General features: G+C 36.4%; 1 pseudogene; it reads left to right on the forward strand.

The window, feature by feature from the left end:
• Window positions 1–943: 943 nt before the first annotated feature.
• On the forward strand, window positions 944–17003 carry LOC140502352 (syndetin-like; annotated as a pseudogene).
• Window positions 17004–17113: the final 110 nt, after the last annotated feature.

Genomic DNA, 17113 nt, shown 5'->3' on the forward strand with positions numbered 1-17113 from the left:
ACATTTAGCCTGGAGAAGTAGACAACTTGAGCAAAAGCAGTGTCTTGTACGAGAAACGACAAGGAACTCGGTGTCACTGGATGGAAGAATTTATAAAGGGAACAAGATGTAGGAAGACTGAAAAGGTATGAAAGGTCATGGTCGTGAAGGATTTAGAATGTCAAATATAGATTATTGTACTTGATCCTGAAGGTAAGAGGGAGTCAGTGGAGTTTTTGAATTGAACTATCTAAAAAGAATGTCTCCAAAGGTAGTGAGTTTCTACTATTTGAAGACATTCAAGCCAGTTTAAAATATGTACATTAAGATTTAGATGAAGAAAATATCAGCAGCAAATGAAAATTAATCAGCAATAACATATAACAGCCATAAGCAGAAGCTCTGATAATTGTTCTCCAGTGAAGTTTCTAATTCATTTACACTTTTTGACCCAATTTGATGAACTAATCTTAAAAGAAGTTAGGTAAATTAAGTAATCATGTTGAATATTCTAGATATCTATGACTTAATAATATGTAACATTGCTGTACAAATGGTCATTCTTATAAACCTTCTCTGATATTCCAATGAGTCTTTGATCAAATCACTTCAGGTATTTCCCCCAATGACAAAGATAATCCATCTTTGACTGCTTGTCCTATGAAATTTAGGAGTTTGGATTTTACTCTGGAGGCAATAGTGAGCTAATGAAGATTCTTGAGGAAAACAGTAAAATAAATGCTCAAACATGCTTTAGAAAAATTGGTTTATAGATACCTCCAAAACAGATTAGAAAGGGGAAATAGAATGTTTTGTTCTGAAAACGATGAGTTTCATATCCCTATGGGACATTCAGTTGGAAATATTTAATAGGCAATTATTAATATATTAGAACTCAATGGAAAGATTAAAATTGGATTATAGGGATTAGAGATACATCTGTGTAGAGAAGATAATTGAGACTATGACAAATGATGAGATCACTGATAAGGAGGAAAAAGAAGTGGAGATGTGTAACTACACAGCCTTGAGGAATACTCAGGACATGGATGATAAGTCAGTAAAAGAAGACTAAGAAAGAGTCATCACATAAGTAGCAGGAGAAAAGGAGAAAGTTGTGTTATGATAACTCAGGGAGGAGAGGGAATTCAGGAGGAGGGACAAGGGTGTAAATCAGTGTTAGTACAGAGAGGTCAAGATGAATGAAAGACAGACTGAAAAAAAGATCATCAAATTTAGCACTTAAAATATCATTGCTATTATTAATCTTGAAGCGAGCAGTATTAGTTGATAAGTAAGTCAGAAGTCAAATTACAAAGGAGTTGATAAATGACTGGTTCCAGTAAAGACAAAATTAAAGAAAGAATATTCTCTTTCACATTTTATTTGATAATTCTAGAAATACCAGTCAATACAAGGAGACAAAAGTTTTAGAAGGGAATAAATACTGACAAAAATTATTTAAAGTTTTCACTCTTTTTAAATAGTGAGAGTTTCCTTAGAACACCACTGAGAATCTGCAAGGAAATTAAAGTAGTAGCATACAAAATCACCAATAACAATAACAATTCCAGGAGGAAATAACCGAAAAGAAATCCAATTAAAGTAACTACAAAATACATAAAATATCTTGGAGTTAATCTGTCAAGATATTTATACACACACACACACTTCAACATCCATTAAAGAAATAACATAAGAGGTAGGTAGGTGGTGCAGTGAAGAGAGTATGGTCCTGGAGTCAGGAGGACCTGAGTTCAAATGTGACCTCAAACACCTGATACTTACTAGCTGCGTGACCTTAGTCAAGTCACTTAACCCCAATTGCCTCACCTCCCTCGTCCAAAAAAATAACATATTACTTAAATAGAGATATATTCATTGCTCGTGCTTGAAGAGCGCCAGTTTTATAAAAAAAAAAAAAATGACATAGCTGACAAAAAGTAAGGTAAAATGGCAAATGTTGGAGGGGCTACACGAAAAGACGAAAATTTATACATTACTGGTAGCGAGGTGAACTTATACAACTATTCTGAAAAGCAGTTTGCTACTTGTTCCAAAAAGTTACTAAATTTTGCATTACCATTCCAGGGGTGGGCAACCTGTGGCATCGAGGCCATATGTGGCTTTCTAGGTTCTCAGGTGTGGCCTTTTGACTGAGTCCAAATTTTACAGAACAAATCAAAGGGTCACACTTGAGGACCTAGAGGGCCACATTTGGCCCTGAAGTCACAGGTTGCCTAGCCCTGAGGTCTTAGACCTGTACTGCTTTTAGGTCTATACTTCAAATTGATAAAAAGGAAAAGAAGAAAAGAAGCCTATATGTACAAAAATATTTATAGCAGCTCTTTTTTTTGTGATGGGAAAGAACAAAAAATTAAGCGATTGCTTGTAAATCACTGAATGGACATCCATCAATTTAGAATGACTGAAGAAATTATGTTATGTAAATATAATGGGATGGCATTGGGCTACAAGAAATTACAAAAGGGATCATTTCCAAATAATCTGGGAACAAGTGTATGAACTGATGCAGAGTGAAGTGAGCAGAGCTAGAAGCATTTATACTATGACAAGCATCTTGTAGAAATGAACAACTTTGAAAGACCTAAGAACTCGGATTAATGTGGTGATCAATCATGATTCCTGAGAACTACTAATAAACTAATGGAACATATTTCCTGACCAAGAGATGATAGACTGAATACACAGAAGGAGGCCCTTTCTTTGAACATGGTTATTATGGCAATTTGTTTTGCTTGACTATACTTATTTGTCATGAGGGCTTTGGCTTTGTTTTTTCTTTTTTATTGAGAATGAAGTAGATGAGAGAGAGAGAGAGAAAGAGAAAGATAGAGAGAATAAATACTTCTTAATTGAAAAAATTAAACAAATATCTAAATTTTAAAATAAAAAGCAAGAAATAGAAAATGCTGCTATTTTGTTTGTATGCTTGCACATGAGTCTTACCTATCTTTGATCTTATCAAGCTACATGGTAGGTAGCCATATCACTGGGTCAAGGGGTGTGCAAAGTTTGTTGCTTTTAAGTGCATATGATTCAAAATTAATTTCCAGAGCTGTTGTACCATATCACAGCTTCACAAAGAGTGCATTGATATTCCTGGCCTTCAAGAGTTCCTTCAACAGTTTTCAATTTCCTCTCTTATTACCACTCTTGCCAAAATTTAACCGGTATGAGTGGGGTCTAAGAGTTGCGTATCTCTTTTTATTAGTGATTTGGAGAATTTTTTTTGATATGGTTGGCCATAGTTTGAATTTCTTGTTTTGAAAACTTTCTGCTTTTATGTACTGGAAAATGGTTCAAGTTTTTTTTATATATTTCTATCAATTCCCTCTAGATCTTGGATATCAAACCTTTATCAAAGAAATTGGCCTTTAAGATATTTCTGTTGTCCTCTTAATTTTAATTGAATTTATTAGGTTTTTATCTTCTATAATCAAAATTATCTATTATATTTTTTATGTTTATCTATATCTCTTGTTTTATCAAGAACTCTTTTCCTCCTCCATGATTATTTTTTAAAATCTAATTTCATTCTTCTCTAATTCATTTAATTTTTTTTTTATATTTCTGTCATGCATCCATTTGAAGCTTTTTGTGGTGTATAGCATCAGGTGGTGTTCTAAACCTAATTTCTGTCAGACTGTTTTATAGGTTGCTTGGCAGTTTTCATAAAATAATATATCTTGAACCAAGTAATTGTTGTTCTTATATCTATTTAATTCTATGCCACTAGATTTGTTTGCTTCATAATCTTGTGTACCTAATCTTTTCCATTTATCAACTTTTTCTATTTTTCAACCAGTATCAAATGATTTTGATCAGTGCTGCTTTGTAGTCTAGTTTGAGATCTAGTACTGCTAAGCCCTCCTTATTTTTCTGTACCTCTTAAGATTCTTTATCTTTGTTTTCCCACTTGAATTTTGTTATTTTTTTCTAGTGATGAGTTATTGTTATTATTGTTGTTGCTGTTCCTCCACCGAAGTACTGCTCAGTGACAAAAACAGTGTTCTCAAGGGATATACACACATATACACAGAGATGGATATATATATATATATATATATATATATATATATATATATATATATATATATATATACACACACACACACACACACACACACACACACACACACATATATATATATATATACGCAACCCAAGTCCCAAAGTCCATTGGCCCCAGTACATGCATGAGGGGTATAGCATTCATCTCCACCAACGAGGAAAGAGTCCCATACCATTTGATATTTATGCACACACACACACACACACACACACACACACACACACAAAATATGAAAAAGTTAAAAAGGAGACAATTAGTGGAGTAGGGCACTAGTAATTGGGAGTGTCAGAAAAGGCTACCTGTTGAAAGTTGTACTTATGCTTAGCCTTGAAAAAAGAGTGGAATTCTAGGAGGTGATAGTGAGAAGGGAATGCGTTCTAGGCATGGGACAACCAATGTGGAGACAAGAGATAGAATGCTATGTATGAGAAGCAGAGGGAAGGCCTATTTAGCTGGACGGCAGAGTGGGGGAGAAGTAACAGAATGAGGCTGGAAAGATGTGATGGGGCCAGCTTGTAAAAGGCTTTAAAGCTATATGTTTATATGTGTTCATCACGAATAAAAAAATTTCCTGGTAAAAATGCTTACTATCAATACAAAGAGAAAATATCAAGGGAGTGCCATACTTGAATATTAACTCTGTGTTAAGGGAAAAGAGTAGTCAGTCTGAGGGAACAACATTGAGAGAAGCAGCTTAACTGTGACAGGTGCTGAATGGCAATCACTCATTCAGATAAGCTTGTCTTTCCCACAGGAATGATATCAAAGGCTATGAATTATGCACAGCTGATGAAATTACAAAACACAATCCTACCCTTGAAAGGAAATAGATGATGCTGTTCATAGAATGAGATCAGATATTACAATTGCACACACAGAACAAAACCTCCACTAAACAGATTCAGTTTATGTGTGGAATCTAAAATAATTGAATCTCCCTAAGGGACTCTGTAAAATCCCCTGTTTAGAACATTTTAACTAAACTCATTCTTCTATATGTAACGAAGTAACTCATAGAGCATTGACATAAAAAAACATAAAATTTTTGGTTAGAGGAAATAATTAACATGGACTGAAAGGACTGAATGCATTATGAATGCTGAACTTGATGAGAAATTTAAATGGACATTTTCTTTTCAAGTTTCAATTCAATTTAGAAAATGCCTAAGAAGAATTTAATATAAGTAGATGAACTCAAATCAAAAAGCATTTATTAAGCGCCCGTTATATAACAGTCATTGTGTTATGGAAGCACTCAGTATTATTTTAGGTAATATGGAAACAAAGATTTAACCATTCTTGACTTCATAGAGCTTATACTTAACAGCTGAAAATATAATTCTGAAATCAAATTACCCAGCAATCCCATCTTTCTATTAATGGGTGCTTTGCCACTTTGATATTCTTAAAGGGTCTTTTCACAGATTTCTGACCTAATGTGTTAAGACTTGGAGGTTTACTTGTTTGTTTTGATATCTAATCACCTGGTGGAGTTTGAGTTTTGTCACACTTACTCAATACGGTTGGCTTCACTTTACTAACTGCACAGGTTCCCTACCTTGTTAGACTAGAGTGTTTGCATGGTGTCTTTGTTCTTGCATTCATATCAGTGGTTACTTTTTGAAACATGATATGAAAGTCCTGAGTAATTTTTACTTAAATAGTAACTTTTATTTTTGCACCACAGATTACTTGTGGCTTGTTGCTTCCTCTTTGAAATAGGAAAGAATCTAGGTGCATCTGCAAAGTTTGCAGAATTCAAATGCTTACACTCTGTTTTGCTCCTCATGTCTCAGTTACTGACTCAGTTCAATTGAAAGAATGTTTCTTTTGACTCTAAAGGGTTATTTTGACTTATTCTCTTCCCTAATCAATACATCTACACTTTTAAAATATATTGCAAATATCTTAGAGCTTTGTTAGCCCACAAACTTTGTTATTTTTAAGGTTGAGAAGTAAAAATGAACATTCAAGAAAAGAGCAATGCTCCAAAAGCTTTATATTTGTACTCTAAGGTGAAAAATTAAACTGAAAAAGGCCCTGGTTTCAGCCTAATTAATTTTATTTTAAATTATTTATATTATTGCTCACAGATCTGTGAAGGATTTCCAGTCTCACAGTCCTGACAGAATGAAACCATGTCATTTTAGGAATGCTTAATTTCAAGCACATATCAGGAAAGCTCTCTGTTGAACCTAATTTTCTATTCCTAGAGACTTTACTTCAACTTTAAATTACACATTTCAAAAAAAAAATGTGATATAATAGATTGAAAAATGAGGTTGTTGGGTTTTGGGGGTTTTTTTTTGCTTTCTACGTTCATGAAAATTTAGTGCTGCTTCTGAATAAGGAGTTAAAAGACAACTTGAAATTTAATTATACTGTTTCTGGTTATAGATGAACATATGAGATTGTCTCTACAGCAACCAAACCTGTAAACAAGATTGTGTTAGTCAGAGGGAACACAATGTACGCTGTATCTAAGATTTTTGATTTTACCCTTTTTCGTAATCCATCATTCACTAGTAACTCAATTTAGGGAACTACCAAACCCTGATGGGTGATTTGGGAAACTAATCTTACTTAGGGGAAAACGGTACAGCTCATATGTTTTATGGTTCTTCAGATTTACATGTAAGAGTATGGGATCAATATCAATCTGAAGCGCCCCATCACTTATGGATCATCCACATTGTTTCTTGTCTACTCTATTGATGGCATGACAAATTATGCATCTTCTATGGAAAAGGTACTATACACTTTATTGTGGATTATAATTTTCTTAGACTTTTTCTTTTCTCACGGTCTCTTGAATCATTCTTATGTGTAAGCAGTCACCCATTTAGGGGTTATATTCCCAAAAGTTCACTTGTATGTTGATTGATTAGAACTCAGAAATTATTTTCCTCACAGTAATAATGCTGTGAATAAGTACTTGTTTCCAGATCAGTGCACAAAAGTCCAATTATCCCATAACAAGATTGAACTAAAACTATACCACTAAGTAGGAGTGTGTGTGTGTACAAAAATAAAAAGATACAGAGATATAATAAAGTGTTCAGTATAGAGTCAGGAATATCTGGGTTCAGATCCTGCATCTAACACTACCTAAGTGATGTTGGTCAAGTCACAAAGTCAGTTTGGTTCAAGAAATTCTCTAGAAATTCTCTATTAAGTCATCACTGTGGTTAGAATCTGTATTGGTAGAGGGAGATGAAGTAATTTCAGAACATACATGTATGTGAGTGTGTGTTCCATGTATGCATATATGTATTCCAGTAGAGAATTCAGTTCTTTTTATACTTACAGATTTCATGGGAAAAAAATTAACCAACCATTCTGAGTCCATTACAAATTTATGTACACTTCTGTTAGGCAATCTTTCTACACTTGCCTTACCAACTCACTCTCTACAGCCTCTCTTATAAAGGTTTCATCCCTTCTTAAAGCTCCTATGCCTCCCTCTCTTCCTACTTTCTCAGTTAGGAAACGTGTTATATTTTACAGAAAATTCAGACTATTCTCCCTTGAGTTTCTTCTTGTCTCCTCTTTCTCATCTCCTATCACTAGTATGTCTTCCGAAACAATCTCCACCTTCACCTTTGTCTCAGATGATAAGGTGGCCTTACTCTTTACCAAGGCTAACCCATTTACCTGCTCAATTGATCCCATTTTATTACATCTTGTCCAACAAATTGCTCCCTCTGTCATTCACCTTCTGTTCTTTTTTACTGGTTGCTTCCCTCTTCCCTACAAACATGACCATGTCTCACCAATTCTGAAACCCTGCTATCACTCTATGTCTCTTATCATCTCTGTGGCTAAACTCCTTCATAGCAAGTGCCTCCACTTTCTTTTCTTTTACTCTCTTTCTAATCCCTTACAGTCTGACTTCCAGATTTATCATTTTTCTTAAATTGCTGTTTCCAAAGTTACCAATTATATCTTAGTAGCGAAATCCAATTATCTTTTCTCAATCTTCATTCTCCTTGATCTCATTGCAGCCTTTGACACTGTTGATTATCCATCTTCTCCTTGACTCTTTTTTGGTTCTCCTTGGACCTATCTCTGTGTTCCTAAGTCTCCTTTGCTGGATCTCATCCAGATCACTCCCTTTAACCACAGGTCTCCCTCAAGCTTCTGTTCTGGACTCTCTTCTCTTCTCATTTCACTTGGTGATTTCATCAACCTCTGGGATTTAATTACCATTTCTTTGCTGCAGATTCTCAAATAGACCTAGCCTTCTCCAAACTCTCTGCTGATGAATCTTACATCTCCAACTGCCTATCAGACATCTAGAACTAAATGTCCAGCAGACATCTTAAATTAAACATCTCCAAAATGGAACTGATTTATTTCTCTCTAAACCCTCTCCTCTTTCTACTTTCACTATCATTGAGGAGGGCAGCATCATACTTCCAATCCTTCAAGCTTTCAACCTAGGAATCATCCTCAACTTCTCCCTATTGTTCACCTCCTATATCCAATATGTTGTCAAAGCCTGTTGATTTCACCCTTGCAACATCTCTCCTACAAACCCCCTTCTCTCCTCCGACACTGCCAGCACTTTAATGCTAGCTCTCATCACCTCATGCCTGGACTATTACAGCAGCTTGCTGAAGTATTTGTCTGCCTCAAGCGTCTCCAACTCTAATCCATCCTCTAGTCAACCGCTAAAGTGATTTTCCTAAAGTCCAGGTTGGACCATGTCACCCCCTACTCAGTAAACTCCAGTGGTCCCCTGTATTGCCTCCAGGATCAAATAAAAATCCTCTGATGGGCATTCAAAGCCCCTAATGACCTAGCCCCCTCCTGCCTTTACAGTTTTCTTATTCTTTACTCGTTGCTGCTTTCTCTTTAATACAGTAATACTTTTCTTCTTGCTGTTCCAAGAACAAATTACTCCATTTCTGAGTTGTGGGCCTTTTCTCTAACTGGCTCCAAAGTCTGAGTTGTTCTCCCTCCTTTTCTCTATCTAATGGTTTCCCTGGTTTCCCTTAAGTTTCATCTAAAATTCCATCTTTTAAAAGAAACCTTCCCCAATCCCTCTTAACTCTAGTACTGCCCTATTAAGTATTGCATATTATCCTGTATTTAGCTAATTTATAAGTATTTGCTTTCTTTTTTTGTTTCTCCCATTAGAAAGTGAGACCTGTGAAAGTAGGGACTTTCTTTTGTCTCTCTTTGAATATGCAAGGCTTAGTACAACTCCTGGAACTTAATAAATATTTATTGATAGATTTATGTGTGCAATATGAATAAAGGAGTGTAACTGATACTATTAGTTCTACAAAGCCAAATCAATGAATATCTCAGTAAAACTGGCCAATGAGGGCCCAGACCTGAAAGCAAGCTCAGTAGGCTTCGACTGCTGGCAACCCATGTGGGTACTTGATTTATTTTAGTTGGTTGATTGATTCATAGAACAGGAAAGTATCTTAAAGAATATGTAATCTATGATCTTTATTTTACAGGTGAGGAAACTAAGCCATAAGAAGATGAGTCACCCTTATGCATAGATAGTATATGCTCTCCTTTGAAGTAGGAATTGAAGAAGATGGGTCTGAAAAAAGGAAAAAAGCTAATAAAAGAGGGAAGTGTGAAAAGTTCAAAGATAGAGTTCACCTCCCTCACAATTTGACCTAAGGTTGGTCCGAGGCAGAATATTAGGTAATGTACAAAAAAGAAACCAGAGGAGAAAAAAAGAGTAGGTAGTAAAAAGGGGGCATTTGTGTGATAATATGCCAAATCAAAATGACAAATATTACTTAGCAAGATAAAACTAAGTCTATATATAATATGTGACAAAAAATCCAAGCATTTCAAAATAAAGCTATCTTTTTTCAAAACGCTTCTTCAAAAGGAAATTTTGGATGAACATTTTTCCCCAGTTAGCAAAGGTCATTAAAGAGCAGGATATGTTAATCATTGGAAGAATATGTACCTATTATAGATCTATTATTGGAGAATAAAATGAAAGGTTCATGGACTTTGAGAATCATGATATTACTCTCGAATTAGCATTTCAGCTTCACCTACTTGATATCACCAAAACACCTAAAGAACTACAGATGGAATTAGTTGAGATCTCAGTAGATAACATTTTAAAGTCACTGTTTAATGTTGAGAAAGATCCAATTGAAATATGGGAAAATGCAGTAGAATACACATGCCTTCAGCAACATACCCCCCAAAAATGCTTTCTTACTTTTCAACCATGTATTGCTGTGGATCTACATGCTCCTACCCAACCCAAATCAGGATGTCCCTGAGGTCACAAATGACTGATACCCATGCAGAGGATTAACTGAAACTGTGAATCTCCATGCTGCAATCAAATATTCAAATACTTTCCAACAAAAAGCAGACACAACTAAGTCATATTAAAAGGTTAGCTAAATTTAAAATTAAAATATGGTTTTCAGTTTCTGAGATTATTAAGTGTATAGTGGTTCAATTTTTACAAAATAATATATATTTTAAGTATATCTAATTGATATATTTTTTAATATGGCCTTATTTGATTACAACTAAATATCATTGTGGCCTTCCAACATGAAAAGGTTCCCCACCCCTGGACTAGGTCACATATTTAGAGCCTGACAAGACCTCCAATCTCCATCAAGTCATCAAGTCCAACCTCCAGTTTTTACAAATGAAGCCTGAAGAAATTAAGTGACATAACCTCGGGGTCATTCAGCTAGTAAATTACTGAGAAAAGATTCAAATTTAGGTTTTCCTGACTCCCTGTGTGTTGATCAGTGTCCTATGAGCCACATAAAAAGGGCAAGATGGATGAATAATTATTCTTGTCCAGGCAGTGTTATTTAGTTGGTTAGATACATTATAGAGATGATCCGTCATTATTTTTTATTTTAAGTAGTTTATATGGACAGTGAATTCGGCCCAAAAATAAAGAAGATGAAGGAAGCAGACTGGATTGCCTTTGAGAAGCTAGGGAGTGTTTTCAAAGACAACAAGGCTCTCCCTCAAAGTATAACCTGGTTTTTTTCATAATCAAAATTCTTCCAGAGGTCAAATTAAGGAGGGGCTATCAGTGAAAGGTTAATCCTCCAGACGCTCTTTTTTGCAGATGACTGTGCTGGTTGCTTCAAACCCTAGAATACTGCAGAGCCACCTTTCAGTGATTAGTGAAATTTTAAAGAGTTTGTCTAATCATTCACATAGGAAATACTAAATAGATGAAGAATGCCTATTACCCAGTGAGCTGGCCCTGGAGTCAGGAGGACCTGAGCTCAAATCCAGCCTCAGGCACTTGACACTTACTAGCTGTGTGACTTTGGGCAAGTCACCTAACCCTTGCCTCCCCCCTCCAAAAAAAAAAAAAAAGAATGTTTATTGTTCAGATTATGACATACAACAAAATGGACAATCTGTAAAATTTTTGTGCAACAGTATATATGTTCCAGAAAGAGAGTACAAAGGAACAATGAGTCTGGCCCAGAATTAAACAGGAAGAAGAAAATTGGTTGGGTTATCTTTAGGCAATTACAAAGCTTCTCCAATGACCCCATACTTCTCCCTCAAACAAACAACAAATCAATAAACATTTAGTAAGTGCCTATGTGCCAGGCACTATTCTGTGAGGTGGGGATATAAAAAGAAACAATAGGGAGAGGATTCTGGGAAGATGGTAAAGTAGATCAGAAAATTCTAAACTCTCCAGATTTCCCCCACAAATAAGACAAAAGAGCACCTCAGGGTAAATGTAGATAGATAAAAATAAATAAGAGTTGGGGCACAGCAGTGGTCCTCCTGGGACAACCAAAGATGATCTAAAGAAAATTCCCAGAACCAAAGTTTGGTCCCTTTTTAGTATAAACACCTCCAAGCTAGTCCTGCTGAAATAGCAAGTGGGCGAGCTCGGGGGCTAGCTGGATTGGGAAGTAATGTTGGTCCCAGCCAGAGAAATTCTCACCTCCAAAACAGTGTGAGGGGTTGGGCATCTGAGCAGGAGAAGCCTGAGTGAACCTTTTCTGGGATATGGGACCCCAGGACCAGATGTTCTGAAGAGATGCAGCACTGGAAGAGAAGTCAGCACATGCCTGTTGAGTGCAGAAGCCCACTGGCTGCGGGCAATTACAGAGGGGAGAACTGAAGGAAGATCTGAGGTCAGAGGCACCATCCCCACATACCCTAGGAATAGAGGTGATTACAATAATAAGCTGCTACAATTTTTTTTTTAAGAAAACGAGCATGCAAAGCAGAAAGAACCCAACTATAGAAAGTTATGGGAATAGAGAAGACTGGGACTTGTCTTCTGATGAGGATACTGAAGAAAAAAAAAAGCCTTTCCTACTGCAAAGAGTAAGATCAAATGGTTACCTGCCCAAAAATAATTCATAGAACTTAAAAAAGACTGTAAAAATCAAATGAGAGAGATTTAGAGAAAAAATTTAAATAAGAATAATGCAAGAAAAGCAAGAAATTTATGAAAAGAAAGTCAACCTACTATAAAAGGAGATCCAGAATCTTAAGGAAGAAAACAACTCCTTGAAAATTAGAATTCAGCAAGAGGAAGCCAGTGAAGTTACAAGAGAGCAATAAGTAAACAAAACAATATACGAAGAATGAAAAAAATAGAAAAGAATGTGAAACATCTCATAAGAAAATAACTGATCTGGAGAATAGATTAAGAAGAGGAAACCTAAGAATAACGTGACTACCTAAAAGTTATAATAAAAAAATATTGATACAATAATACAATAAATAATTGAAGAAAATATGTCCTGAAGTATTGAACAAAAGGGGGAAGGAGAGATAGAAAAAAAAATCCACTGATCATCATCTGAAAGAGATCCTATGAAGAATACCTAGAGGAATGTCATAGTCAAATTCCAAAACATCTAGCTCAAGGAAAAATATTATGAGCAACAAGGAAAAAATTTAGAATCGCAAATAGAATCAAAGAAGACCTAGCAGTGGCAAAACTAAAAAAGTCCAGGGCTTGAAACAGTATATATCAAAGAGGAAAAGAACTGGGGTTCTAACAGAAAATATCATACCCAGCCAAGTTAAGCATTATCCAGAATGAAGGAAAAAATGGACATTCAGTGAATTGCCAGACTTTCAGGATTTAAAAAAAAACAACAAAATCTGAACTTAATAGACAATTTGACATACAAGATCGAAGAGAAATACAAGGTACACATCAAAGACTAATTACAAGGGACTAAATAAGGATAGATTGTTTACATTTTATGTGAGGGAATATAAAACATATGACCAAGATCATTATTAGTAATCGAGTAGTTTAAAAGAAAGATTGGAGTAGAGCTGAGTATGATGTGATTTTAAAAAGCAAAATTGTTTAGGAAAAGGTAATTAAAGAGTAATTACTTTATACAAATAAGTTTCAAGAGGAAGAGATGTTGGGGGTGTAAGCTCAGTTCCATGTGGACAGTCTCGGGCAGGTAAAAGTGAGGACTTCTAAACCTTAGAGTTCTCATGAGGCCCCCCAGGGAACAGCTGGGAATTGAGGTGTGAGACCCAGGCTATCTCGTGCATTTCTGCCTCTTCCTCGTGGGAAACTTGCTGGGGAGAGCATCCCACCCTAGAGATTAATCCATGGTCTGAGCACACCTATTGTTGTCTAGCTAAGGGCTGAGAACAGGCATGATATTCAGGTGCAAACTAAGTGGCGGGAGAGCTTAAGTAGGGACAGGAAAGCCTGAAGGTGCTCTTAGCGCTGAGGGGCCCTTAGAGGACAGAAGGCTCCTCTCCCCTCTCCCGTCTCCCCTCTCCTGCTCCCAATCTCTTACTGTAAGATCTTTGCCTCCTTGGGAGGAGGACTCCTCTCTCCTGAGGAAGAATTCCCCCTGCACATGTAACCAAGACCCTGAATAAAACCTAACCTTTGTTCCACTCTGGAAAGTCTCTTCTCTCGTACGTTTATCCGGTTTGGCCAGCCAAAGACCTGCGACAGGTAAGGAAAGACTCAGGTAGCCCTTAGGCCTCTAGGCCAGACAAAGAACTGATGCAGAGAAATTAGATGCATTAGATTTTGCATTAATAATGCATTAATTGCATTAGAAATTAGGAGGGCTGGGAGTTCTGAAACCCTACTCTCATAAATGGGTTAAAGAGAGAACAGTGCAATTATATCTAGAAGAGTATAAAAGTCTTCTAAATTCAGAAAGAATTTAGACTAAAAGACTAAAGAGAGAGGAAAGGGGGAGAGGATAAGTGAGGGATTTTTAGAGGGAACTCTAATCACATCAGATTTGGGTTAAAGAACAATGTAAACATTTAGAAGGTAACAAAAGTCTTCTAGATTTATAAGGAAATAAAAGGACGAGGGGGTTATAGAAGGACATCTAGATCAATGAGAATGGGATAGAGAGGGAATAACATATATATTCTGAAGGCTATAAAAGTCTTCTAAATTCAAATAGAAACAGGAGAATAAGGGGTAAGGAGGTGGAGAGATAAGGGAGAGATCTTTGGAGAGGGGTAGGGTAAGTAACAGGAGGGCAATGTAGTGGGTGGAAGTAGAAAAGACAACAGAGTTAGGAAATAAGAGATACACGCAAACAGAATAAAGATCAGGAGTAGAATTTATTAGGGGAAAAAAGCAGGGGTAGTAATCATGATCTCAGTGATTAAAGTTAAAATAGATTTAATCAAAAGAGAAAAATAGGAAAACTACATTATAGTCAGTCATATTAGTGAATATTATTTTAGACTATTTAAAAGAACCAGACAGTATAAGGTTGGAATATCACTGTGGCATAGGGAATGATGAGTTGGTGGACTTAGAAAACTATGAAAAGACTTGGACTTATAAAGGAAGATGTTATCCAACCTCAGAGAAACAGAGTATAAAGAAGTACGGTATGGTCTTGCATAGGTGCATATAAATGCATATGCCTAATATGAATATGATTGTAGATATCTAAGTATATGTATGTGTAAGTGTATGTATGCATAGATGTTTTATATATATGTATTTGTGTATACCAAATCTACACGTAATTGTAACCTTCTTGGGGGATGGATGGAGCAAGGAGGAAAAAAGAACTAAGTAAAAAGTTCCCCACAGTGAACAAAAGAAAACTTACAAGAAAGCAAAGAAAAGATAGACAGCTCTTAAATAGATTTCTTGAAATTGAATTTGTTGTTGTATATTTTGAATCCTCTTATGTTCTGCTATGCACACAGCAATGCTTTTTTTTCTTTTGTATTTAAGTTTTAGTATTTAGGTTTATCATATATTTGTCTTTTGTTATTGTGTAGTTGTTTTACTATTTAAGTTTAAAATTAATTTTTTAAAAAAGCAATAAAGACAATCCTTGCTCTCCAAGAGTTTAAAATCTAATGGATGAGACAATATAAACAAATACATACAAAATGAGCTATCTACAGGATAACTTGGAGATAATTAACAAAGAAAAGGCACTAGAATTAAAAGGGATTAAGGAAGATTTCCTGTCAAAGGTGGAAATTTTGTTTGGGCTTAAAAGCAAGTCAAGGAGTTTTGTGGCAGAGAAGGGAAATCATTCCAGGCATAAATGAGACAGCCAGATAAAATACTTAGAGCTGGTATATGGGGGTGGTGCAGCTTGGGCAGACGTCAGCGCTGGACCTGACCAGAACAGTCAAGAGACTACCACCCACCACAGGACTGCAGAGTCTCCTCCTTTTCCCCCTCCACCCTGCTCCCACTATACAGAAGACCAAGACACTCATGCTCCTCTAGGGTTTTAAAAACCTCCAGTACAGCCTCAATGATCTGTACCCCATTGAAACTCTCCACCTACCTAGCAAGGCCGACTTGAGAGAACTTCAGGAATAGCCCATCTATCCCCACATCTAGCAAGAAATCATCAACATCAGTGGAACAGCATGTACTTCTCAACTGATCATTTGATACCTTGAAGTATGAGATGGAGAAGTTCCCTTCTGTTCTCAATTTGCAAGAATTGAAGGTGTATAGAGACAAGCTGAAACAACAGAAGCTGTTGTCTCTAAGAAAGTCTGAAAGTCTCAGAACTGATTTTTGAAAAACAGTCCACTTATATCTAGGAACTCAAGAGTGATCTCAGTGCAAACAAGCCTTCAGTTGGCAACTGTTACTCGTACCAGTGGAAGAAGGCACCTGAACACGGGGAAAGGAGTTTTACTCTGGTCAGTCTGGACCTTTTTGTGAACCAGAAGAAGCACATTTTGGAGGACAAAAAAAAGTGATTCAAAGAATACGTGTGCTTGAGTGAGATGCTGAAGGAAGAATATTATCCTGGAGCTGCCTAGCTTTTCCTGGAGTATCATCAGGCTGCCAGCACTTTTTGACACTACAACTGCATCAGTGAGCTAGACTCCAAACTGTAGGCCGCCCTTGAGCAAATTGAGGAACAGCTGGACAAAGTGCTGTCAAAGATCAGCAAGAACTTTAACCTTTCCCACTACACCAACGTGCTGCAGGTCTATAGGTTCTTGGGGAAGATTCAAATCACTACAGACCAATTACACCTGTACTTTTTGCAGGTCATCCACAAGACTGTGTTTCAGATGGTCCTGGGATTTGTGGTACTGTGCAAAGGCAACAGAGACACCAAGTTCCAGAAGCTTCAGTATAAGGACTTCTGCATGCACATGACACCTCACAGCTATATTCTATGTCTGACCAACTTCTGCAAAGTCTTATGGGAAGTCATGCTCAGCTATTACAGGACATTACAGTGAGGATATAACCAGGGCAACTGAATGGATTGACCTGGTGGGATCTGATGAGAGTAATGTTAACTGCAGCTATGTGAAGACTCTTAAACATGTACTGTCACAAATATGGCAGGATGTCAGACTCATAGTGAAAACCTATTTGTTTTGGACTGACATGTCAAAGTTCAAGTGTCATGACTTCATCTTTGTCTTGGACATAATCAGTAGGCCTATACCTCCAAAGAGATGAGAGGAGGACCCACATGAATAAACGTATAGCACCCTGGTTTGAGGTGCCAAAGCAGTTGAAATGGAGGGATTGCCCATCCACCTAAATGACTGACCAAGTTATATTTTCTG

Source organism: Notamacropus eugenii, chromosome 4, assembly GCF_028372415.1.
Source record: "Notamacropus eugenii isolate mMacEug1 chromosome 4, mMacEug1.pri_v2, whole genome shotgun sequence".
Classification (NCBI taxonomy): Eukaryota; Metazoa; Chordata; class Mammalia; order Diprotodontia; family Macropodidae; genus Notamacropus; species Notamacropus eugenii.